The sequence below is a fragment of the Equus przewalskii genome, chromosome 1 (assembly GCF_037783145.1).
Source record: "Equus przewalskii isolate Varuska chromosome 1, EquPr2, whole genome shotgun sequence".
In the NCBI taxonomy this organism is placed as follows: Eukaryota; Metazoa; Chordata; class Mammalia; order Perissodactyla; family Equidae; genus Equus; species Equus przewalskii.
Window position 1 is genome coordinate 143,154,894 of NC_091831.1, and position 27,442 is coordinate 143,182,335.

General features: G+C 36.1%; 1 long non-coding RNA gene across 2 annotated transcripts in view; it reads right to left on the reverse strand.

Moving 5' to 3' along the window:
* LOC139084025 (uncharacterized) overlaps nucleotides 1–27,442 on the reverse strand; it is a 70,174-nt gene that overhangs the window by 35,946 nt on the left and 6,786 nt on the right. For both annotated transcript variants that reach the window (XR_011541310.1, XR_011541309.1), the window contains exon 2: nucleotides 4,539–4,621. This is a non-coding gene — a long non-coding RNA (uncharacterized lncRNA). The remainder of the gene's footprint in view (nucleotides 1–4,538; nucleotides 4,622–27,442) is intronic.

Sequence of the window (27,442 nt, forward strand, 5' to 3'; positions counted from 1 at the left end):
CTAAAACAAATCAAGAGAGTTGACATTCTTGTTTTGCTCCTGGTTCAGGGAAATTTTTCAGTACATTATTAGCATGCTCTTTTGTAGACATTTTTGTCTGACTAAGAAATTTTTCTCATATTCCTAGTTGGCTGAGACTTTTTAGAATGAACAGGTGTTGAAATTTATTCAGTGCTCTTTCCTTTTTTTCACCTTTCTTGAAAGAACTATGTGGTTTTTCTTTTTATTTTGCCAAGGAGGTGAATTATATTGATTGATTTTCAAATGTTAAATCAAACTTGCATTTTTGGAATAAAACATACTTTGTCATGATGTGTTATCCTTTTCATTTAGTGTCGGATTTGGTATTTTAATATTTCATTAAGGACTTTGCTTTTGTGGTTATGAGAGAGATTAGCTTGTTAAATTTATTCATTGGATTCTTAATTTTGTATCTGGTATATTTTCAGTTCTAGAAGTTCTATTTTCTTTCACATCTAAATCCTTTCATATTATTACTAATTTTCTTTCAAAATTTTCAACTTAACTTCTTATATTAAAATACGTGAGTTATAATTTCAACATCTAGAGCCCCTGTTCTGTTTATTTTGTCAGTTGCTTCCTTTAATGTCATTCATGTAGTCTTTTTTTTAAAAAAAAAAAAATAAGAGCCATGATGTCAGGGAGATATGTTTTCCTCCTGGTTTTACCATTTACTGACTCTGTGATTATGAATAATCAACAAGACTCAGTTTTCCTGACTGTAGTATGGGAATACGAACACTTTTCTTGTGGAGTTGAAGTGAACATTAAGTGAGCTAACTGTGAATATAGCTGGTATTCTTTAATCTTTCTTGACAAATTAGTTCTTTTCAACATTTTCATTCTTCTTTTCCTTTCTGTAGAAGAATGGAGAAGAAATATTTTCCGGGACTACCTCATTTTTAATTTTTTAAATATTGTATATTAGATATGATGGCTCCCTTCTTTCAAAACAAATTCTAAATACCACAACCTATGTTTTGGGCACATAATGATAAAATAATAGTTATCTCTCAGCATCTTACTACTTGCCAAAAACCGTATATACCATTTTCATGAATTCTTACAGAATTAATGTGAGGTAGCTGCTATCAACATGCACATTTTGCAGACAAAAGGAGGCATGAAGTACACTGCACAAGGTCATGGAGCCTGAATCCCAGCCCAAGCAAACTGATTCCAGAACCAGATAACACACTTAGCTCCTTCTTCTTGGTTTCTCACCTACACATTTTGATTAAGAGGCAGCATTCTCTAGTGGTTAAAACATAGACTCTGGCAGTCACATTCCCTCCCTCTGACTCCTGGCTTTGTCACTTACTAGTGTGAGACATCAGGCAAGTTGCTGAACCTTAGTTTTCTCATATATAGTGATTTGTATTAGGATATGTATTGAGTCACTGATGCAGTCTTATCTCCTGTAGGCTTGATCATTGTAACTGACGTTATACTTGGAAATTTATTTGTAGAAATGATTTGAGGAGTAGAGTAATGTTATATTCCTGCATAGAGGACTCATCTTTACTTCAGCTAAGTGTCTGGGGACACCAGCAACTTGAGTGTACTTTAATCAACTGCCAGGAATTGAGAATATTTGAAGCTTTTTCTTTTTAAGTCTCTGTGAAAGCCAATCTAGTTCTATTTCCAGTTCACTCTGTTCCAAAATTGCAGCCCCTTAGGGTGCCAACCCAAAGTGTTAGAGTTACCAAGACTTTCATGTTTTGTGTGTGTGTGTGTATGTGAGGAAGATTGGCCCCGAGGTAACATCTGTTGCCAATATTCCTCTTTTTTCCTTCTTTTTTTTCTCTCCAAAGCCCCAGTACATACTTGCACATCCTAGTTGTAAGTCATTCTAGTTTTTCCATGTAGGATGCTGCCATAGCATGGCTTGATGAGTGTGTACAGGTCTGTGCCCAGAATCTGAACTGTCAAATCCCCAGCTGCCAAAGTGGAGCGCACAAACTTAACCACTTGGCCACAGGGCCAGACCCTAAAGATGGCTTTTTAATGTACCTTGACACTAGGAAAAATGTAGGATTAAGTGGGATGGTATGTGAAAACTCACATTATAGTTGTAAAACATTTTAAAATGTTTATTACTATATGTTTTAGTATAAATTTTCACTTCCTGATTTTTGAAACTACTTTTTCTCCTGAGAAGCTTTCATTTGTTCTATAAAATTTTCTACCTCCATAATCTGTCCTGGTGAAAAATTGCAACAACCCATGTGTGAATAATATAAATTTTTCATTATTTCTACCTAATTCAATTTTTAGCTTTCCCAATAAGGGAAGTTCAGGCTCATTATCCATCCTGGAAAGGTAGATTATTGCTGATATAATAATGCTACTTGAGTATGGGATTTTAAAAAATGTTATAATATTTTCCATGTCTGGTAAGATAGTTATTTTTTCATTATCCTCCTACTATTGCTTAACTCTATACAAGAAACTGAGTTGTACCAGGATATAAGGTCGTGTAAGTCACAATTTAAATGGTTTTCTTTATGTTATTGTGGTAGACAGAATAATAGTTACCCAAAGATATCTAAATCTTAATCCCCAGGACTTGGCAATATTTACATTATATGGCAACAGGGACATTGCATATGTGATTAAGTTAAAAGTCCAGATATGGGGAGACCATCTTGGATTACCCGGGCCCAGTCTGATCATGTGAGTCTTTTTGGCAGAGAACTTTTTCTGGCTGGAGTCAGAGAGAGATGTAACTAATGAAGAGTAACTTTGACGATGGAGGAAGGGAGCCATGAGCCAAGGAATAAGTGTGGCCTCTAGAAGCTGGATTTCTAGAAAGGATTCCTCCCTAGAGCTTCCATGAAGGAACACAGCGCTGCCAACACCTTGATTTTAGCCTGGTGGGACCTGGGTCAGATCCGACCTAAAGAACTGTAAAATAAGCGTGCGTTGTTCTCCTATTTACCACAACCATGGATTTTCTCATTCATTTTATTAGTTTGCAATGTAGTCAGAAGAAAAATACCAAGTCCAATTATGATGGGCTTAAACAGAGATAATTTTATTTCTTCTCATGTAATAAGAAATTCAGAATCAGGCAGCCCAAGGCAGGTGCTGCCGATCAAGGGTGTCATCTAGACCCAGACTCATGTTAACTTCCTGCTCTATCGCTCTTAGCAGGTGTTTTTCATTCTTACTGATGCAAGATGGATGCTACATCTCTAGGCATCTCATCCTTACTCCAAGAAGGAAGAAGAGGAGGAGATGGGTGAGCAGAAGGCAAAATGACATCTTTACAATGCGTTCCAGAATGCCCATTCAGCTTCTTCAGATTTTATGGCACTGCCCAGAAAAGTTCATGTGGACTCTAATCACAAGGTAGCTTAGGAATCAAAATTCTTAGCCAGGCACATTGCTACCCTGAGAAAATTTGGGATTCATTAGTAAAGATCAAGGGAAGGGGTTGGAACTTATCATTGCTTTTTACTTCCATGAATACACACTTTGGGAAGCACAGAGGCTACTGCTGGAGTTGAAAGGGCATTCCTTCCCTGTGAAAAAGTAACTGTGAGCAAATTGTGTAAAGGGTTGGAGCACAAGGTCCATGATTTGGAGACATGAATGATAGAAATTAACAGGTAGAGAAGAATTACTTGGCAGAGGGATCTACGATTAAAAAGAAAATTTCCTTTTCAGCATATTCCTCTCATCTAACTGACCTCTATTTTTTTCTTCCATTTAGTCTTCCTCACCTTTCTTCAGCGAAATATTCCAAAATTTAAGTCTAGCACTTACCTTTCTGTTCTTCCATAGAAATTCTCTATGAAACTCTTCTGATAATTTCAAATACCTATAGGTTAATGTTTAGTATATTGCCAAGGGTTAACTTGAGCACAGCTAACCTAAATTCCCTGGGCTGGTTTTCAAAGCCCTTTGCCAAGTAAAAGGAATGTCCTTTTACTTTCCCCCCCGTTCTCCAAGTAAGAGGTTAGCAGAACTAGGCTTGCAGGACAAATCTAGCCCAACACCCGGTTTTGTAAATAAAGTTTTATTGGAACACTTATTTACATACTGCCCGTGGCAGCTTTTGTGCTACAATGGCAGATTTGAATAGTTGTAAAAGAGACATATGTGCCAAACAGCTAAAAATGTATACTGTCTGGTGCTACAGGTAACATTTTCCAACCCCTGTCCTAAATTAATCATTATTTTATGATATGGAGTTGAAGTGGGTTGAGGATGTATTATCAGAAGAGGTTAAATTAATCCAACCACTATAAAATGCTTTTTCCTTGGCCTGGGAGTTTATTTTTCATCTTCTTGTGACACTTCAACTTGCATCACTTAAGTTTTGTAAAAACACCTTGGTATTTGGTTTCTCCCTCTTATCCAGCATTAATAGATCAGCAGATGAATACCCAGAATTATTCATCTTCTATATCCACTAGATGAATGGGAAAAAGCCATCTGAGACAAAGGTCTAGAGGTTATTACCAGGTGGTTCTGTTTAATAGAAACAAAAATACAGGCAAGTATCTTACCTTGTCCTGGAATTGCTATAATGCCAGACCTCCATATTAAACTGTTGAGTCCAAAACACCCTTCCAATTAAATTCACGTCATTCTAACAAGACAATTAAAACATGATGTTACATATACCAAAAGAATAAGGTATATAAAGTACTTAGAGGGGACAAAGAGGGCATTTCTCAGGTGAAATTGAGCTCAATCATAAAGGATCAGTGGAATTTTACCAGGCAGACAGCATAGGAAAGGCATCTTAGGTAGGCAGAAGAGAACATAAGGAAATATTGTGCTGGGCACTTAAATGAATGTGATTTTGTGCTAGTTTGCTATGGCTACTATATCAAAGTACCACAGACAGTGGGAATGTATTTTCTCACAATTCTGGAGATCAAAGTATTAGCAGGGTCAGTTTCTAATGAAGCCAATTTTCCAATCGTAGATAGTGGTCTTCTCACTGTGTCTCCATGTGGTCTTCACTCTGTATTTGCCTGTGTCCTAATTTTCTCTTCTATTAAGGATACCAGTCATGTTGGATTAGGGCCCATCCTAATTATCTCATTTTAACTTAATTATCTCATTTTAACTTAATTATCTCTTTAAAGTTCCTGTTTCCAAATACAGTCACATTCTGAGGTACCAGGGGTTAGGACTTCAACATATGAATTTTGGGGTGACACAGTCAGCCCATAGCATGTGTATTCATAGATTTAGAAAGTTTTTATTCAACTGTAGGATAAGATGATGTACTAGGAGGAATGGTGAGATATGTCGCTGTAAATATAGTCAAAACCCAGATTTGAATAATGTCATGCTAAGGAGTTTGGACTTACTTTGCAAATAATGAGGTATCAAAGACTATTTTAAACAGAAATATCATGATCAGAATTGCGTTTTAGAAGAATAAGTCTATAGAAGTGGAGAAAGTTGTAAAGTGGGCCAGATTACAAGCAGGAAGAGCGGGATGTTAGTTTTTGCGATAATCCATGCCATTGAAGATGGAGATCTGAACAAAGGGACTGGAACATTATACAGAAGAGAGGGGGCAGATTTCTGGGATACTTATCTTTCTTGACCCCTTGATAACGGGGTGGAGAGAGGAAGCAGAAGAAGCTTGGGCTGCTGGGTTAACAGAGGCTCTGTTAGCGGAGATAGGAATGGAGAAGATGATTTCAGTTTGGGAATGTTTTACTTTGAGGTACTTATGAGGATTAATTTTATGTGTCAACTTGTTTGGGCTACAGGGTGCCCAGGTATTTGGTTAAACATTATTTTGAGTGTGTCCCCAAGGGTGTTTCTGAATGATATAAACCTTAATCAGTAGAATGAATAAAGCAGATTGCCCTCCCCAGTATGGACGGGCCTCATCCAATCCATTGAAGGCTTGAATAGAACCAATGCAGAGCCAGAGAGGATTCACTGTCTGCTTGATGGCCTTAGGACATCGGTCTTCCATCTTCAGGCTCAGATGGAAACGTACACCGTTGGCTTTCCTGGTTCCCAGGCCTTCAGATTACGGATCTTGGGATCTTTCAGCCTCCTTGCTGCATGAGCCAATTTCTTATAATAAATCTCTTCATATATATTCCTATTGGTTCTGTGTCTCTGGACAACCCTAACTAATACAGTAAGTACTCATGGGGCATTCAGTAAGGCGCCATAAAAACACCTTTGAAGCAGCTAAAGATGTAGGTCTAGATTAGAGAACAAATTTGCAAGTTATTAGCATCTGTAAGAGTTAATTGAAGTCCCGAGAGAGGATAAAAATCACTGTTCAACAGTAAATTCCAAATGTGACTTCGTGTGTGGCCCTGTGCTTTCCTTCAGAGCTCCTCAGGCTGTGCCTTTGATCTTTGCTGTTGCTACAACTTCCCTTCAGCTGGGAACCATCTTAGACCCCTCAGAACTTGGTGCCGTGAAAACGTAATAATTTTATTTTCTCTTTCCTGATTGATGAGATGACAAAACCCCTAATCAGTTGTCACCATCAGAGGCAAACTTTTCCTTATCTCTTGATTAAACTAAAGCAAAATGTTCACATTAGTCTCCCTGCTCCACATCACGCCTTCTCCAGGCCCTCAGCACACCAGCGCCCCATACACGTTGCTAAACTTTTAGCTTGTTTTACTGCTTCTTCCAGATTCCCTAGCCTGGTATTGATAATGCCATCTCTGGGTCCAATCTACTCCATGTGACTCCATCTCCCTTTGTCTCTCTACATGAACCTCTGCTTTAGTCAGGCTGTGCTCAGAACATCCATGCTCAGCCCACCTCTCTGTTCTTGTGTTCACACTATCCAGTTTGGATTTATCCAAGTCCTTGCTTTGCTCCTTGAAGAAGAAATGCTCAAGACCTACCTCTTCCGTAACGCCTTCCCTGACTGCCCCAGGGATGTTTTGTTCTGAGTTGTCTGTGACATTTATTTGGGTCAAAAGTCCTTTCCTGCCTGATGTAACGTATTAGTCAGATTGCGCTGCCATAACAAAATACCATAGACTGGGTGGCTTAAACAACAGACATTTGTTGCTCACAGTTCTAGAGGCTAAGAAGACCCAGATTTGGTTCCTGTGAGAGCTCTTTTCCTGGCTTGCTGTGGCCACTTTCTTGCTGTGTGCTCACATCACCGTGGTGTGTGTGCGTGGAGAGAGAGAGAGAAAGAGGAGGACTCTCCCTCTCTATCTTCTTATAAGCCACCAGGTGTATCACCACACTTATGACCTCATTTAATCTTAATTATCTCCTAAAAGCCATATCACCAAATACAGTCATGTTTGGGGTCAGAGTCTCAACATAGGGATTTTGAGGGGACACAATTCGGTCCATAACACATAATCACTTAACTGAGTTATATTTTTATATATCTTATCCCCTCAGCCAGACTTGAATTCCTCTAAGGAAGGGTCCCTGCTTTATATTTGCTTCTTCTGTCTTTATTCAGTTTCCCACCTGGTTGCTGGGCATCTAGTCAAATACATATTTGATGAAAGAGTCACACTGGATGACTTCTCTTAACATATACAGTGTCCCAGTGTCCCTTGGCTCTTATTTTCCTATGAAGCTCCAGATTTAGGTTTCCAGATGGAGCATATCCATTACTCAGATAGTTTAGCCTGGCAAATGACCTAACATTAAGAATTAAGAATAAAATCCCATACAGCCCTAAATGTTCTCCTTAGGATGGGCATAGGTTTTCACACACTAATCCCTCTATGCTTTGGCCAGTGATATATAGTCCTAGCTATTGTTTTCATCAGTTCTCTCCTCTCTCTCTCTGTCTCTGTCTCTCTCCCTCTCTCTCTCTCTCTCTCCTCTCTCTCCTTCCACCCCTCTCTTTAGTTTTTATCTTTTTAAAGGGGTGTGAGAAGATCTTGAGGAAGAAGAAGGAGCCAATTTGTCTCTTAACTGGGAAAAAGTTCTTAAATTTTAAAAACAGAAAGTGTAAAAATGATCCGACAAAGACTGAATTTTCTTTTAATGCATCAATGCACACTTTTTAGGTCATTTGTATCTTGCAGTCTATCAAATCAAAGCCTATGGGTAAACTTTAATCCATGAATTATTGACAGCAAAGCCAGTAGTGGGTCCTTTGAGGTTTCTACAGCCTATTTTATAAAAGCCCAAGTGGAGTTTTTAATGTACAGTTCAACAGTGGTTTGCTATGCCAAAGAAATTTAGAATCAGACTCTACTTAGGAACAACATAAAAGTTTATTTAGCTCATAATTATTGAGGGAATGATAATCTGAATTGGTGATATCTGAATTTACACTATGTTAAGGAAATGCATTTTTATTTATTTCTATTCTCACAAAGCAGGTTTTCTAATTTGATTTTGAAATAAGAGCAAACTTTTAGGATTTCAATGTAATTTCTTTAGGAATGTAGTCATCAATTACTTCTCCATAGAACAAGGAGTGGCCCAAAGTAGTGATAGGGTCGTAGAAGGCTAATAGTTGTGGAACTGAACTTTTGCTTTTTACTTTAACAACTCGAAAGTGAGCCTTCCCTCCTGCATTGTCCACTTTCACATCATCACCCTTTAGTTCCTCCACCGATGTCCTTCTTGACTTTAGTGCTTTGCACCCTACCACACACACATGGATAAATCCCTGATAATTAACAAAACAACATAGTTTTAAAAGGTCTGACCAACACACAACCAGGTTGTATTTGAGTATGTACATCATACAGAATTTCTTTTTATAATAGAGTTTATTAATGTCTTAATGCTGCTGTGCTAGAGGTTATACATAGACATAATTTTGTTAGCAGAAATAGAGAAGCGATATGTCGTAAGAGTTAAAAACACATGATTCGGTGTCAGACAGACCTGTCTGGACCATATATTAGCCATTTGGCCTTGGGTAAGTTGCTTTTAACTTCTTAAGCTATGGTATCTTAATCTATAAAACATAATAGGGAAGTACCCAACTACTACATTTGTTGTGATAGTTAAATTTCATAATGCAGGTACATGCTGGCACATATTAAACATTCAATAAAAGTCAGCCATTCTTATATAGATTGGCACCAAGTACATTCTCTCCAAGTCGTTGATACGAATCCCTTCTCTGTAATACTGTCTTTAAAATAATTGGTACCTATATGGATATTAACAAAAATGAAAATATCAAGCTCTTGCTGGAGAGCATTCTGACATTTTAATGAATAGGTGAACAACATTTGCTATTTTTTGTTTACTTAATGTTTATATTAATTGTTTGCAAATGTTTTTGCTCAAGACAGTTGAAAAAGAACCTAAATTGACAGGAGCCATCTATGATAACATTTTGTCTGTTTTGTTGCATTTTTTGGTAGCCAATCCCTTCTAAAAGTAGACTTATGTCTAGTCTTGCTCGATATAGGAATAAATTCCAACTTAATGGAATCCAAAAAGAAATTTCTACCTTATTTTATTTCCTGGGCTATTATTGCCACAACCATTTGGAATGTCAGTTCTGCTTAGTAGCTCTGCTCTTTGATAGCAAAAAGTGCTTTTCAAAGACGAGAGTTAGAAAGACTTTTTATTTTCATTTCCATTTTTTGGAACAACCTAAGCTTTTACTAGGCTAGAAAAAGCTCGAAAGATTCTCGCTCATCCACTGCATCCTTTGTAATATAAACCAAATTAATCCCAAGGAAGAGAGCACCTCTCTCCAATATGTGTGAAGCTGCCAGAGTGATAACAATCTAGTCCCTGAACACCCACATGCCTCCATTGTGAGGCATGACTCATGTGAGAGCTTTGACTCCATACTTAGGCTATGAAATATGCTTTCTACACCCAGGGAAGAAATGATCTTGGTAAAGAGTCAGGAGGAAACTCTTCAGTGTGGCAGTCTGGAAGGAGACTCAAATGCACATGGGGACTTTTTATCTGGAGTCAAGAAATCCACTGCTGTAAAGAGTCTTCCTCTGTGCCCCCTTTTCTTGACTCTACTCGAAGAAATTGTTGGTATCAATATTAAAGTAATTAAAAGTTTCTAGAAAAAAGTTGCTTAGCAGACTCCACTGTAGGCTTTATGTTGCTGCATTTCAAAGTTCCAGCAGAAGGCTGGGGGGCAAGATCTGGTGAGTATCTGGTGGCAAAACCAGTGGGAAACACGACATCTGAGAAATGAATCCTATCTTCCCTCACAAGAGCTCCTCACTGCATACAAGTGGGCTCCCAGCTCTATACTCCTGCTGCATGCTGACATCTGTCTCTGAGCTGGCAACTTTCAGGTGCTCCTGAGTTGGCATCATGGGAGTACGTTATGCCCATCAAATTATCCCAACACTGATTTGCATCAGAGTTAAGGATTTTTAAGTGGCATGATATCTCACTTGAGCCAAGAATACAAGAAATTTTCTTAAACCACTTTATTGGGGTTTGAGTGACATATAAAAAACCTATTTAATGTATACGCCTTGATGAGTTTGGAGATTAGTACATCATGAAACCATCACCACAATTTATGCCATAAACATATTCATCACTTCCAAAAGTTTTCTCCTACCCTCTTTATTTATTATTCTTATTGTTTTTATGATAAAAACACTAAACATAAGATCTACCCTCTTAGCCAAATTTTAAGTGTACCATGGAGTATAATTAACTATAGGCACTATACTGTACAGCTGATCTCCAGAATTTATTCATCTTTCATAACTGAAACTTTGTACCCTTTGAGCTTCTCTGCTCTCTGATTTAAATTATCTCATAATCTCAACTCTCACTCCATTTAATAAACATTCACTGAGGACGTGCCAAGAGCAGGGACCTGTGCTGAGAGCTGTGAAGGATACAGAGTTGAAGAAGGCAAGCTTTTCATTTCCTTTCTATGAACTCAAAAAATCACAAGCAATCAAACAGAGAAATACAAAGTTCCATGTAACTACACACAGACAACCTTTGTATTGTCAACTAGACCCATGTTTAAGTTTTAATAAATCTTTCATGATGATTGCTTCCTAGCTGAGCATCTGACTTAAGATATATTCACAGACACTTGACCACATAATCTCTTTTCCACCAACATCATCTCTCCATTAAAGGACTAATGTAAAATTTAAGCTTTTTTGGTACGCAAGGCCTTGTAGTTAACTGAAGACCACTTTAGTATCACTAGATTCTGAGACACAGAGCTACTTCCTGTCTAGTCAAATCAAGTGCAAACTATTGCTTGGACATCAGGCTACTGGAATTACCTTTCTTTGAATTTGTTAGGTGACATACTGGCCTGGACAGTATGGTGTAACTGGATGCTTAAAACTTCTTTCCTAAAAACAAATTTGGTTTGAAATTAAGCACTTATTGAGGTATAACATGATAGCTAAGGTTTAAGCACAGAAAATGGTCCTGATGAATCAGAAATGTTGCTAAGTCACTAGAATGACAATGTGCTCTTTGTTTGGATAAATGGGAGTCAGAGGGGAGATTCTCAAGGACATTTGCTGAAGTTCATCCCATGAATCAACTAACTCCAACCTAAAAACTGCTTTCACCATTTATATTTGAAAATTGAAAATTGACCACTGAGAATTGAAATAAATATATTTCTAATAGTTTCTGAGGAAATTCATGTGGAAAATAACCTGCAAAGCTGATGGAAGAAACATCAGGTGAGTGTTGTCAGATTCAGCCTGGATAAAGGTCAGTGTCACCTAGAATTCCTCCCATTGCTGTCACTTTCTCCACTGGGGTCCTTACCACACCCACCCCAGGAATTAACTAAATTTATGCCATCCTCTGCTTGGAGTTAAATAAATATCTGTGATTGAACAAATAAATATGGAATTATCTCACAGAGGGTTTTCTTATGTAACCACTTCCAGAAATAATATAAAAAGGATTTCTTTTTTTTTTTCCTGGGAAAAATTTGCCCTGAGTTAACATTTGTTGCCAATCTTCCTCTCTTCTCTTTTCCTCCCCAAAGCCCCAGTTCATAAGTTGTATATTCTAACTGTAAGTGCTCCTAACTTTTCTGTGTGAGTCACCACCACAGCATGGCTACTGACAGACGAGTGGTGTGGTTCCACACCCAGGAACTTAACCCGGGCTGCCAAAGAAGAGGGCACTGAACTTTAACCACTAGCTATCAGGACTGGCTCTAATAGGGATTTCTTAAAGGTCAAAAATCAGTCACAATTCATTATAGGACTATTATAATGGTGAAATGATAAACACATCCCTTGATTGTTTGTTGTCAACTTATATTCCTTACCCTCTCATGTGTCCCAATAACATCTCACACTCCAACTATGTAGTAGAGCCTCATGGGTAGAATCTATGGAGTCAAGACAGTCGATGTGCAAATTCTCACTTTGGCCACATCTTATCTGCTTGACCCTGGGCATATTATCCAATCACCATATGCCTCAATCTCCTCGTTTGTATAAAGCGTGAGTCATTATCATTCCTCCTCATATGACCATTGAGAAAGATTTAATGTGGTAATGAATATGAAGCTCTTTGCACAGTTCCTGACATAGAAAACACTCAATAAGTGTATATATACACATATAATATCTAGAGTTGACTTGCTTACTTTCTTAGCAAATCAGCTCTTTCTCCTGGCATTCTCATTTTGGAGAATTAAGATGGATATCCTTCTAAGTGCTAAGGCTCACAACCTTAAGCATCATCAGCTCCTGCACTGAGATATCCTATCTCTTTTCAGCTGATATGATCAATTGCTGAATTCCGGCATTTCTTTTAACCACCATAATGTCTTTTGAATATCTCCCTTTTGTACCATCTATTCTCACAAGAATCATGCATTGCTTCTCATCTAGGTTAATTGATGGTGTCCCCATAAAGGAGGTCCCTACCTCTTCTCTCTCTAATCCTTCCTACATAGAACATCCAGATTAAACTTCCTAAAGTTTTATTTTGACAGTAATGAGTATTTATAATAACTGAGTATAATTATTACTCATTCATTTATTCAACAAATATTTATTGATAAAATTCTATAATCCGGGCAATGTTCTAATCACTAGGGATATAGCAGTAAATAACAAGGATAAGTCCCTGCCTTCAGGAAGCTTAAATTCTGGTGAAAATACTAGTTATACAAATAATAATAATTTAAAAAGTAAAATAATATAATTGTACAAAATATTAAACTCCAGTGAATGCTTAACATTTTTGTTATGTGCCTAAATATTGACAACCATAATTATAGATATTTCATATTTATTACCTGTGAACTTTTGACAACCCTGAAAATTAGGGATGATTCTCATTTTACAAATGAGACAACTGAGGCTCAGAAGGATTCTGTAACGTGCTTAGCATCATGCAATTAGTGGGAATCAAATCCATTATGTGGCTCTAAATCTATCTGATATCACAACCAAGAAATTTTTATTACAAGTGGCGTCTTTTGTAGGGCCTAATAAATCGCCAAACCGTTTATTTAATATTAACCCTTTTTTTCTGATTTTATTGCCTACTTCTTCAGTTCTTGCATCCTACCTTCAAGCCACATAGAGCCACTCACTCTTTCACAAATTGCGTTCCAATTTCTTCCCTCTGTATAAAGTCACCTCGAGTTTCCTAGAACTCATTTTCTAGACTCCATTTCCTAAACCTAAATTCATTCTCTCTCTCTCTCTGTCTTTTCCTTACTCACTCCCCTACCTTTCCCTTCTAGTATCCAAGATCCAGGAAGCTTTCTTGATCTCCCCACCTAGTTGAACTGTCCCTAACAGAGATCCCATTACATTTTTTGCATTTCCATATGACACTAACTTTAAGCTACCTTGTATTGTAGAATTTGAATAAATCTTTGATTATCTTCAAACAACTAGATTCACTCTTAGATCTCTGTATCATTCTGTAAGATAAAGTGTTTATCATAATGCTTTGCATATTGTATGAGTCCAATAGATTTGATGGAAATTTTGAGGAGGAAATAAATGATCCTTTAATTTGCGCAAGGAAGTAGCTGCCAACTGCTCCATATTTAGATGGGCCTAGTGGGTGAAAGCTTGAAAATCTAAAGGGTTAATAACAAATATGGCTGAATTATAGTAAGTAAATGCAAAAAGATACATATTTGATTGATTTAGAGGAAAAGTGATGGAAAAAATGATAATTGATTATATGGATTATTAAAATGGCATGTCATATATTAGCTTGAATCCAAGTTTTTCCTTTCTTCAGCAGCTTCTTGTCTAGTGTTTGATTATTGTGGGACTTTCAATGACTTCCTTAATACTACTGGCACTTTAGGACCATTGGATACCCCATCAAGATAATTCCAAAGGCACAGAGGATGTTTAAATTGAAAGGACAATAAAATGCACTTAACTTTTCATAACCTTCCTCTACAGATTGGAATGTTTTAAAATAGTGGGAATTTTTAAAAAGCAATGTTTTCTGACACAGTGAAACAGGATAGCCTTGAGTCAGAAACATCAGCTTTACAAAAAATGCCTTGAGGGAGGTCCAGATGTATTATCTAGAGGCCTTTCACCTCTTCCTCCAGCCCTGGTGCCTGTCACAGCACCATCCATCCATTTCTAACATTTGCCTTAGCTGTGAACTTCTTCGAGTGACAAGAGACTGATTCATAATCTATAGTGAGGCTTCCAGGAAGCTCTTTTACTTTAAGTTACGGGGCAAGTGAATCAGCCTTTTGCTTTCTCGCAGGAACTACTTATCTTCAATCTTTCAATTAAAGGTCAAAAAATGAAAGAAGACACTCTGGTCGTCTATTACGGTGTTTTGTTCTCATTGTCAGAGAATCTGTTCTTTACGTAGTTGTCTCTCAACCTGTTCAAGATTTGTGCTTTTCTCTCCCTGTTTCGGATTTAAAAATGTGAGAAAATTTTCTCAGGAGGTCTGGAAATCTTTGAGAATTGCAAAAAAAAAACCAGACATGGAGAATTATAATCACTTTCAAAAAGAAAAGAAAGGGCCTCCCATGGTAAGAATAATGTTTAAAGCCTTCACCAGTGGAGATTAAGGCAAAAATTTATGAGTCAAACCAAAATATCTTTTAGGAAGTTAAAATCATGCTTCTTAGCGTCTTACTCTGTGTCTGCATAAGTTAAGTGGAGGATAAATAAGTTTATGCAGTAAAAAAAAACAGTTAACAATTATTAGCTGCTTACGCTATGCCAGGCTTGACCTGAATTGGTGTACTTTATCCTTAAAGCAGCCCTCTGAGATAGCTCTGTTAGTACTCCTACCCTAAAGGTGAGAAATCTGAAGTGTAATAAACTGCCCAAGGGCTTAGAGCCAGAAAGGGACAAGGCAGGGACTTAATTCCATGGGGTCTGATTTCAGAGCCCATGCTCTTGACCACTGTGCATTACCATTCTATAACGCAGGAAAGTGACATGGAAAATTAAGACTCCTAGCATTAAGAATGGGTTTGGAGTCTGAAATATTTAGTGACTTCTCAACTCTTCATTTGTTCTGTATGCTGAAGTAAGATACTTCTATGAACACATTATTCTCAGTCCTTGAAAAATCACTCAGGAACTCTCAAATACATGCCTTAATCCAAAATCAATTTATTTATTGAATATCTCATGACCTATTATGGACATTCAACAAATACTGAAATACTATTGGATGAATGAGGGAAACTACAATTTATTTAACTAACTTCTGTTATTCTCCTTCAGGTGTAAGTCACTGTGCCAGGTGCTTCCACAGACATTATCTTTTCTAAACTCAAAATGCTCCTGAGGGGTATGTGTACCCCACCCTGTTCTGAAGATGAGGTCACTGATGTCAGGTTGAATAATTTATTCTACATCAACAAATCAAGAGAACAGAACTGACATTTGGAATTCTGGTAATCTCTGAGGCCCAAAAGTTTACCAGCCATCCAGGGGCTTAAATCACCTTAAAGAAAAATCTCCTGTGCTGAAATAGAATTCATTCACTCATGCCTAGTATAGAGTGATGAGAGAATTGTTTAAGGACCAGTCTTCCAAATGATAAAGCACAAGTTCTAGCAAAGATTCATTAATACATTATATTAACACACTCGTGTCTGGAAGATTTAAAATCATCCTGGTATCATAGTAATAACATGTCAACAGTATTTCAAATACTTCTATTTCTAGGGACTTTTAACTTCCCACAATCCTGAACCCAGCTCTTAGCAATTGAAAATCTTAAGAATGCTTTTCTGTAGTATAATGCTTTCCATATCTCAATTCATTTTGTGTATAATTAAAAGTTACTATAGGGGGCTGGCCTGGTGGCGCAGCAGTTAAGTTTGCACTTTCCACTTCTTGGGCCGGAGGTTCACCGGTTCCGATCCCGGGTACGGACCTATGCACTGCTTGGCAAGCCATGCTGTGGTAGGCGTCCCACGTATAAAGTAGAGGAAGATGGGCACAGATGTTAGCTCAGGGATAATCTTCCTCAAAAGAAAAGTTATTATAATTGCCTTCTGTAAATCTTAAGAAATTCCGGAATTCCTAATTAAAACAAGAGTATTAAGAAAAGGAAAAAAGAAAAAAAAATCTAGAACTTACAAAGAGGTGAAAATAGTGGAGTGTGAACTTTAATAGTTCTGTTTTCAGGGAAGTAATACCACGTATCACAAGGAACCCAATAAAATGAATAGTACTCCATTGTACGTATATACCACACTTTTTTTTTAATTCACTCATCTGCTGATGGGCATTTAGCTTGTTTCCACATCTTGGCTGTGTTTTTGGCTACATATCCGTGAAATTGTTGCCAAGACCAATGTTAAGGATCTTTTCCCCTATGTTTTCTTCCAGGAGTTTTACAGTTTTAGGTCTTATGTTTAAGTCTTGAGTTTAGTTTGAGTTGATTTTTGTGTATGGTGTAAGATAAGGGTCCAATTTCATTCTTCTGGTGGATATCCAGTTTTCCCAGCACCGTTTGTTAAAGAGACTATCCTTTCTCTATTGTGTATTCTTGGTCCCTTGTTGAAGATGAGTTGACTGTAAATATGTGGATTTATTTCTGGATTCTTTATTCTGTTCCATTGGTCTATATATCTGTCTTTATGCCAGGATCATACTGTTTTAATTACTGTAGCTTTGTAATATATTTTGAAACCAGGAAATGTAGTGCTTCTAACTTTGTTCTTCTCACTATTGATTTGAATTTTAATAGTCTTTTGTGTCTTCATATGAATTGTAAAATTGTTTTTTTATTTCTGTACAAATTGTCATTGGCGTTTTGAATTGGATTGGAAGATTGTTTTGGGTGGAATGGACAGTTTAACAATATTAAGTCTTCCAATCCAGAGGAAAGGACGTCTTTCCATTTGCGTCTTCTTTAGTTTCTTTTGTCAATGTTTTGTAGCTTTCAGTGTACAAGTCTCTCACCTCCTTAGTTGTTTATTCCTAAGTATTTATTATTTTCAATGCTATTGCAAATGAGATGTTTTCCCAATTTCCTTTTGGGTAGTTCATTGTTAGTGTGTAGAAACACAACTGATTTTTTTGTATGCCGATTTTGTACCCTGTAACTTTACCGTATTTGTTTATACTAACAGTTGTGTTTGCATGTGTGTTTGTGTGTGTGTGTAGAGTCTTTAGGGTTTTGTATACATAAGATCATGTAGTCTGCAAATAGGGACAAGTTTACTTCTTTATTGCTTATTTGTATGCCTTTTATTTCTTTCTATTGCCTAATTGCTCTGGCTAAGACTTCCAGTACTTTATTGAACACAAGTGACTAGAGTGGACGTCCTTGCCATGTTCCACATCTTAGAGGAAAAGTTTCCAGTTTTTACCAATGGATATGATGTAAAGAATGAGCTTTCTGTATATGGTCGTTATCATGTTGAGATAATTTCCTTCTATTCCTAGTTTGTTGAGAAGTTTTATCATGAAAAGATGTTTAATTTTGTCAAATAGTGTTTCTGCATCTATTGAGATGATTATGTGATTTTTATCCTTTATTCTGTTAATGTAGTGTATCACATTAATTGATTTTCAAATGTTGAGCCATCCTGCATCCCAAGGGTAGATCCCACTTGTTTATGATGTGTGAGTCTTTCAGTGTGCTCTTGGATTCGGTTGGCTAGCGTTTTGTTGAGGGATTTTGCATTTATATTTCTCAGGGATATTGGCCTGTAGTTTTCTTTCCTCGTTGTGTCATTTTCTGACTTTGGGATCAGGGTGATGCTGGCTTCATAAAATGAATTTGGAAGTATTCCATCCTCCTCAATATTTTAGAAGAGTTTGAGAAGGATTGGTATTATTTCTTCTTTAAATGTTTGGTGGAATTCACAGTTGAAACTCTCGTGTCCTAGGTTTTATTTATTGGGAGGTTTTGGATTACTGCTTCAACCTCCATAGTAGTTATGGGTCTGTTCAGACTGTCTATTTTTTCATGAGTTAGTCTTATTAGGTTATTGTTTCTAGGAATTCACTCATTTTCTAGATTATCCAATTTGTTGGTGTATAATTGTTCATAGGAGTCTCTTATGATTCTTCTTAATTTGGTGGCATCAATTCTAATGCCTCTTCTTTAATTTCTCATTTTATGTATTTGAATCTTCTTTCTTTTTTTCTTAGTCTAGCTAAGGGCTTGTTAATTTTGTTTATCTTTTCAAAAACCCAATGCTTAGTTTTGTTGATTTTTTCTATTGTTTTTCTAATTTCTATTTTATTTATTTCTGTTCCATTAGGTTATTTTCTTCTCTGCTAACTTTGGGTTTAGCTGTTTTCTTCATTTTCTAACTCCTTGAAGTGTAAAATTAAGTTGTTTGAGATCTTTCTTCTTTTTAATGTAGGCAGTTATTGCTATCAACTTCGCTTTTAGTGCTGTTTTTGCTTCATCCCATACTTTTGGGTATGTTGTATTTCATTTTCTTTAGTCTTGAGGTATTTTCCAATTTCCTTTTGATTTCTTATTTGACTCCATGGTTGTTCCAGAGTCTGTGGTTTAATTTCCACACACATATGAATTTTCGAGTTTTGCTTCAGCAGTTGATTTTCAGTTTCATTACATTGTGGACAGAAAAGATACTTGATACGATTTAAAACTCAAGCTTGTTAAGACTTCTTTTGTGACCTAAAATGTGACTGATCCTTGGTAAAGACCCACGTGTACTTGAGAAAGATGTGTTTTATGCCGTTGTTGGGTCAACTCTTCTATTAATGTCTGTTAGGGCCATTTGGTCTACTATAGTAATATTTGAGTCCTCTGTTTCCTTATTAATCTTCCATCTGGATGATCTCTCCATTATTTAAAGTGGGATATTAACTTCTCCTACTATTATTGTATTGCTATCTATTTCTACCTTCAGATTTTTCAGTGTTTGCTTTCAGTTTTTGTCAGATGGATGCATATGTATTTATAATTGTTGTATCTTCCTGGTGGATTAACACTTTTATCATTAGAAAATACTTTTCCTCCCTCTCTCATTTGATAGTTTTTGACTCAAATTCTATTTTGCCTGATGTAAATACGGCCAACTCTGCTCTCTTTTGGTTACCATTTGCAGGAAATACCTTTTTCCATTCCTTCGTTTAGCTTATGTGTGTCCTTAAACCTAAAGTGAGTTTCTTTTAGATAGGATATAGTTGGATCCTTTTCTTTTTTTAATCCATTTAGTCACTTTGTCTTTTGATTGGGGAGTTTAATTTATTTACATTCAAGTAATTATTGATAAGGAAGGATTTACAATTGCATTTTGTTAGTTGTTTTCTGTTAGTTTTGTATTTCTTTTGTCTGGATTTTCCCTTTCCCCTTTTTCTGTTTTCCTTTGTGTTTTATTGATTTTTTTATTGATGTGTTTTGATTTCTTTCACTTTTTCTTTTGTGATTACCTTGAAGCTTACATAAAATATCTTATAGTTATAACAGTCTAAGCTGATAACAAATTAAACACAATTGACTAGAAAAGTTGCCTGTGCATTGGACAAAGCAGGCACCTCTCCCAGTCTTCACTAACTGGCCTTGTACAGGTGAAGACCCCCACCAATCAGGCTGGCTCAAGATTCTGGGAATCTCTAACAACTTTTTCCCTCCTCGGGGATAAGCAGGCGACTGGACAAAATGGACAGAAACCATTCACTCTGTGCTGAGCTGGGGGTTGTGGGTGGAGCAGGGAAGAGAGCTATGGCATCTAGTACAAACTTTCATCTGTGTTCTTCCCCAGGTGGCTAGACTCTGCCATACCCATCAGAGTTCCAAGACTGGCACGTCTTCCACTAATGATTAATGATGTTGACAGTGTGTTTTCATGTGCTTCTTTGCCATCTTGCATATATCTTCTCTGGTGAAATGTCTGTCAAAATCTTATGCCCATTTTCTGTTTTTTTTTTTTCTTTATATTGAATTTGAGAGTTTTTTTTTTTTAATATATTTTGCTGTTGCAGTATTTTGTTCCAATCTATGACTTGTCTTTTCATTTTCTAAACAATCTTCCAACAGCAAAGTTTTTCTTTGATGAGGTTTAACAATCTTTTACATGTAAGTTTGTGTTCTTTGCATCATATCTAAGAAATCTTTGGACAACCCTAGGTCATAATGATTTTCTCCTGTTTCCTTTCATATGGTTTATAGTTTCAGGTTTATGTTTAAGTCTATGATGCATTTTGGATTGATTTTTTTATATGGCATGAGGTCAAGGTTTCTTTTATTATTTAATTTTTGCCTGCAGATATCTAATTGATCCAGCAACATTTGTTGAGAAAACTATCATTGTTCCATTGAATTATCTTGTGGAAAATAATTGACCATACACAGTTGGGTCTATTTCTGGAGTCTTTATTTGGTTCCAACTACTAACCCTTCAAAATACAAATAGAGGTGCATATGGTTTTACAGAATTGACATCACATCATATTTTTGTTTTTAACCTATTGTTTCTGTTATTATGTTACGAATATCTCTCATTTTTTAAATATTATTTGAAACATGATTTTTAATGTTAAATATATTTCCATGTGAGAGTTCCATGTTACAGGTGGAATAAAATATCAGATTGAGATATTAAGAAGGGACTAATTTTTAATTTAAATATATCTTTTTCATCTTAAGTAGGACTAAATGAGAGTTAAATATTCCTAAAAAGAATTTAGAAATAATGCTAAAGTGTAAAGTCTAGCATCAGTAGTGCACATGCACTGAATAGAGCCATTTACATTGTAGATTGTTAGAGACAGGTCTGGGAGGACTGTCTAGCTCCATACCCAAAAAACAACCACATTAGTGACTTTGCATAAGACATCTATCCAGAATCTCACTTGGTTAGGAAACAAAGAAAAAAGGCACCTCATTAGTAACAGCCTCAACAATGAGTATCAGAGCCAGCAATGCATTCTCAGCCTGTCTTCAGTAATAAAAGTACAAGCAACATTGTGTGGGCTGCTTGTCAACTTCTAGGAACGTTCCTGCCAGCTAGGAGAGGCTGGAGCTGTCCAGTCAGTCACTTCGCCCACAACAGAGAAAGGATATTATGGCAAAGGCTGGGCTGCAAAGGAAAACCTTTTAAATTTATCAGACTATCAGAGAACATCTCAGCCTTGCCTGATTTCCTTGTTCAGAATTGTCAGTTTCTCCCTCTCTGCGTTGACTTCTGCTGAAAGTGGCATTTTGCTGAACAAAAGAATCAAACGAAAATGCCAATGTGGGTTGACTTTCTGTCCTAAAAGCACATCTCCAGTGCACTTTGATCACAGGCTATCTGCATTAGCATTCTGTGCAGGAGTAAAAGAAAAGCTATTCATACTGCAGAAGAGAAAACTTCCCCAAGGTTTTAATGAATTACTGTTTGTTTAATAGTTGTCAGGTGTTTCAAATCATTCTATTGATAGTACATACTATGTTTAATGAGTGAGAGTTAAGCCTAAAGTACAGAAGAAAAGCTGTCCTCATATACTATGCTACTACACATTTTAGAAATCAGAGCACATCTGTAAATTACAGTTAAAATGAACTCAGTGCAACCTGATTTAGAATCACTTGCTTTGATTCTCCAAACATCTTAGAAATTCTTCCCTAGAGCTCCACATTAGTTAAGAAGTTGAATGCAGCTGTAGAATGAATGGTAAAGACACTGACAAAGAAAACTAAGTTCACCGTAGGCCAAAATAGAACTATATTCATTCAATTGCCATTTTCTTTATTTTAACTCAAAAAAGCTTGGGTAATTACCAAAGCTGATGTAGGCACAACTATGTTGAGGGAATCATTGAGAGCCCAGAGGGCAATAAAGGCAGCAAAGAACGGCATTTAAAATGTGGCTGAGTATCTCAAATCAAATTGTGGAAACTTGCAAACCAAAGTCTCACTATAGGGAACCAAGAGCGTCCATGCAATATATGTAGAATTTTTTCTCTTCCTGAAAATTCAGTTTGATAATTGCGTTAGACATGCTGAGGAACGTATTCATGAATTGCGGGGTGTTTAAGATTTAGTTCTTTGTGTTTCCTTCATCTCACTGAGAAGCTGACATTTGAACTAGGTGATGGAGTGAGCCACACAGTTATATGGGAGGACAGTTTAAGCAGAGGGGATAGCCAGTGATAAGACCCTGAAGCCACAACATTCTTTACATGTCACAAGAAAGACTAGTAGAACAGTCTAGCTAGTGTAGCAAGGGGGAGAATAATGCGGATCAAAATCAGAGAAGTAACAGGAAATCAGGTTATTTGACCCTTCTGGATGATTCAAGGTATTTTTTACCCTGAGTAAGATAGGAAACCTTTGGAAGGGGTCTGAACAGCGCAATAATGTGTTCTGGTTTTTGGCAGAACAGCATTCTAGCTGCTTTGTTGACAAAGACTGTAGGTGCACAAGGTGTACAAGAACAGTGTTTCAAAAAAGAAAGAAATGAAGCAAGGACAGAAGTGCGAGAATCAGAGAGAAGGGAAATGGATAGTCTGGATGAGAGATGACGGTGGTTTAGACCAGGGTGGTCATAGGATTTATTGATGGAATGGATGCATGGTATGGAAAAAAGCGAAGAATAGATGATGAGGATGAAGGTTGCTGGCGTGAGCAAATGCAAAATATAGTTTCCACTAGTTGCAATGAGAACCCACTCTAATGGAGAAGACTTGGGCTGGGCTAGGAGTAGAATGGAAGGGCCGCCCAGGGCCAACTCTATCAAACCTTGCTGATATGTCGAGTAAATTGAGGGCTGAGGATTAAAGAGTCTTGAGATTATTTGTTCCTTGAAGTTTAAAGTCATAGAACTTGGCTCAAGTTTGAGGTTTAACCCTTTAGAAAGTTTCTCAGTTTCTTCTATCCTCAAGTGTATATGCAAGTGTATCTATTTCTTCTTGAAGTACTTTTGGCAATTTATATTCTTCAAGAAAATGATCCATTTCAAGCTAGTATTCAAATCATCTTTCATTTGAGTGAACTATTCATGCATGTCTGTGTATATATATACATACACACTATATATACAATATATAAAAAATATATTTTCTCTTTTAGATAATTTTCCCCATTTCGTAACCAATTTTATAAGATTATATTTCCCCCTCTTTTATATTAATTAATATGTATGATTTTTCTATTTTATTATTTTTTCTTATATCTGAGATCTTAGTATTAGAATTATGTCTATTTGCTTTCTGTTTTCTGACTCCTAATTTATATTTATATCATTAATAATGCTTCCTCTCTACTCTTTTTCTAACTTTTGAGTTGGGCGTTCAATTCATTCTTCATTCTTTTCTGTTTGTTAGTGTATTTATGTGTTTAATAGAGGTTATTTTCATTCTTGCTATTTTGTAGGTATTCTCCAAGTTTGGTTCTGATTTTCTATTTGATTCAAAGACTTGTTAACAAAGGGTATAAAAATAAATTGTAGAAGGATTTTTATACAACATTTAAAATTTATTAAAAGACAGGCTCATTTTAAAATATATTCCATTTATTTCCCAAAAATAGTTTATTAATATCAGAGTAAAAATATTAATATGGGACTGTCTATCTTTCCATATATATATATGGAAAGCTAATATTAGTAATATTTTATTCAAGTTCTCTAACTTTATTTATCTTGTGTTCAGTTGTCAAGGGGATAAGAATTAGTCAAACATCATTGTGTTTCAATCTATTATGTTTAGTGTTTCCTGCATGTATGGTTTATGTAGCTTGATGAAATACCACTTATAATGTCATTTTGGAGTGTATCCTTTTTTTATGACCTTCTGATTTATTTTGGTTTTTCCTTACTTTTCCCTTTTATGCTTTGGCCCAATTTTTAAGCTTATAATCGTTTTGAGTCCCTTGGTTTTACATACTTGCATACAACACATAAATGGATTTTATTTATATTTTGTTTTGTTTATCTTGATGGAAAGTTCCCACCATGAAAGGCAGAAAAATGAACATAACTAAACTTTCTCATACATCCATTTTCTCTCCTGCCCCCTCATTTTTGTTTTTACATTGTTAAGATTTATAACATTTATATTTTGTTTTTAAATCATTATTCCCTTACTTCTAGACTTAAATTCTTAAATACCTTGGTTGTATAATTAAATTAGTCTTCAGTGCTCTCTGAATTCTTATGTACCAACCATAGGTTTCTGTTTCTGAGTTCCTTATTTTTATTCATCTGTTAGCTCTTCAGATTACAGCTTTTAACTTTTTTTTAAAGCTGGGTTCGTGGGTAGTAGATTCACTGAGAACTTTATATCACAATACATCTTAATGTCTACTTTAGGTGTGAAAAAGAATGGGAAATAAAAGTTCTTGTGACATAATGTTTTCTTTAAGATTTTGTAAGTATTATCCTGTTGTTTTCTGGCACCAAATGTTATTGTGAAACAATAAGGAATCAGCCTAATGTTCCCCCATGGAGATTATCTGCTGATTCTATCTCAATTTCCTGGGAACTCTTTCTCTAAACCTGAATTCAGTAAATTCATCACAATATCATTGGGTTAATGTATTCTGAGTCATTTGCTTTCTATTCCTTTTAAACTTACTATTCAGTTTTTCATTTATTTTAGTCATCATGTGGGAATTTATTTCTTCTTTTATCATTCTGTTTTGTTCAAGAATATTAATAATACATACTCTGGACATCCTTTGTCTTCCATCTTTAACTATCATATCCTTTGTAAGGATCATGTATCATTGCTCCTTTTTACTTTAGATTTTGATAATTTTCCTCAAGGATATCTTTCACGTCATAGACTTTGTTTTCAGCAGTACCTGTACTATGTTTTGCTGATTAGAATGTGTTTAGTGAACACCGTCATGTGCTGCCCTGATGTCCACCCACTGACTTCAAGAATAAAGCACTCATTTCTCCATCTTTTAGGAATTGTTGTCAGCTGAAGAGAGATGCCCAATCTCTTTGGAAGCATTCAGTAACTAGAAATGTCAGGTTATAAAAGGCTGTTCCTCTGTGCCAATTTGGGACAACTCTATAGGGCTATTCCAACTCCAGAACCATGGTGACATCAGTTCATACCTTTATTGTGACTGCATAAAAGCCCGACTTCTCACTCTACCCAATACTGCTTCCTTCACTTCCCAGTCAGTGTTGATCCCGAAAGCACTCCACAACAAAATCCAGTCTTCTATGTCTTATGTCCTGGGGACATATCTAGCCTTGAATTTTATTCTGTGGAAATGGATAGAAATCACCTGGCTGAAAGTTGAGGTGGCCGTCTCTGAAAGTCACAGGTCTTTTGTTTAATTTTTTGTTCTCTGATATGTTAAATGACATCAGCAGACAATACTGATTGTTATTTCTCTCACCATTTACTGTTTCATCCGTAGAAAATTTTATGACTTCTTAGGAGATTGATTCTTTGGAAATAAATATGACTGAGATGTGTATTTCTTTCTTTATGATTGTCTCCTCTGTTGATTTTCCCCCTAGAATTATGTACACTAGAGATTGGTAACTATTGGTTTTCCCATACCACCCTCCACCTAATTTTTCCAAGAAAAAGATTAAAAGTTAGGTGCCCATTTAATTATTTATTCACCCATTCATTTGCTTCTTGAGCAAGCATTTATTGAGTGTCTGCTTTCTATAAAAGACTTGGCTGGTCCCTCAGTAATATTAGGCTCCAAGGATCTAATATTGCACCAATCAAATATCCAAACATTAGAATGCAAAGAGATACATGTTATAGGAAAATAATGGACACCATAGTTTTATTTTTGCTATCATCCACCTTCTATGAATACCTTTTAGGGAAATGTACATGCTATTTGAACTACATGTTGTGTTTTAGAATCTACCTTGATTTAAAACAAGTGGAATAATATTTGATAGGCATTTTTAAAAGACTTTGGTTTGAGATTTTAGCCATTTTTAGTCTCACTGTAGCCAGAATTTTCATCTCACTTTTTTCCTAATCATTTCTTTTACTTAGGGAGAGGAATTAAATAAACATGGCTTTACTCTATCATATATTATTGAAAGTTATTGTTTTTCTGTGTTTTTTGCTATTGTCTATCATACGACATTTCTCAGAAAACATAAAGACTTTTATCTCAGAAGATATTGGGAGACTTTTCTTTCTCTAATTAATCACATTTTAATACATCTTAAAATTAATTTTTATTGAAATATTTAAAATCTTCATATTTCTCCCACCATCAAATCATAAGCTACACTTAGGGGTGTGCTTTTTCTTTCAAAATTACTAATTTCTAATACTTGTAATAGATAAGAACATACCAAAATACTTTTATATTTTGGAGTCAATAATAGCAATATTTACTGAAAAATAACCTGAGGTCTCACAGATGCCAAGTTTTGAGGAACTGGATAAAAATGTAAGCATTTGTTGAAATTATTTTTGCTAAATATAATTTATATTCTGAGTTGTGTGCTTACGGATGTCTTGATGGTTCTTTAGTTACGAAATAGTCTAAGCTTCCATCAGATGCTTCACGGGAACTGGGCTTCTCATTCATTGCCTGCTTCACACCATTCTTTGATCCTGACACATTAGAGGAATTCTCTGGAAACAGCTGGTTCCTTACTGTGGCATAGGGTAGCCATTGGGAGTTTTATTTTACATCTAGTTCCCATGAGAAATGCTCCGTTGGTTTCAACTTTAGGAAATCTTTGTCTATTTAATGGGCGCAGTCATGAACCCCTTCAAGTTCTCTTCAGGAAATAATTATATGCTCAAAGGAGTAGCTAAAGCCAGCTTTGCATCTCATTGCTTACATTTGGAAATCCGGAGAGACCCTAATCTACTGGAGTGAAGGGTGCTCTGCTGAGACCATGATTTCATCTTTTTTTCTTCGTCTCTGGTCGCTGGGGCTGATTGTCTATATTATCTCATGCAAACTAGTGTGAATACAGGCAACATCCTGCTATGCATTTAATTATTTATTCACCCATTCATTTGCTTCTTGAGCAAGCATTTATTGAGTGTCTGCTTTCAATAAAAGACTTGGCTGGTCCCTCAGTAATATTAGGCTCCAAGGATCTAATATTGCACCAATCAAATATCCAAACATTAGAATGCAAAGAGAT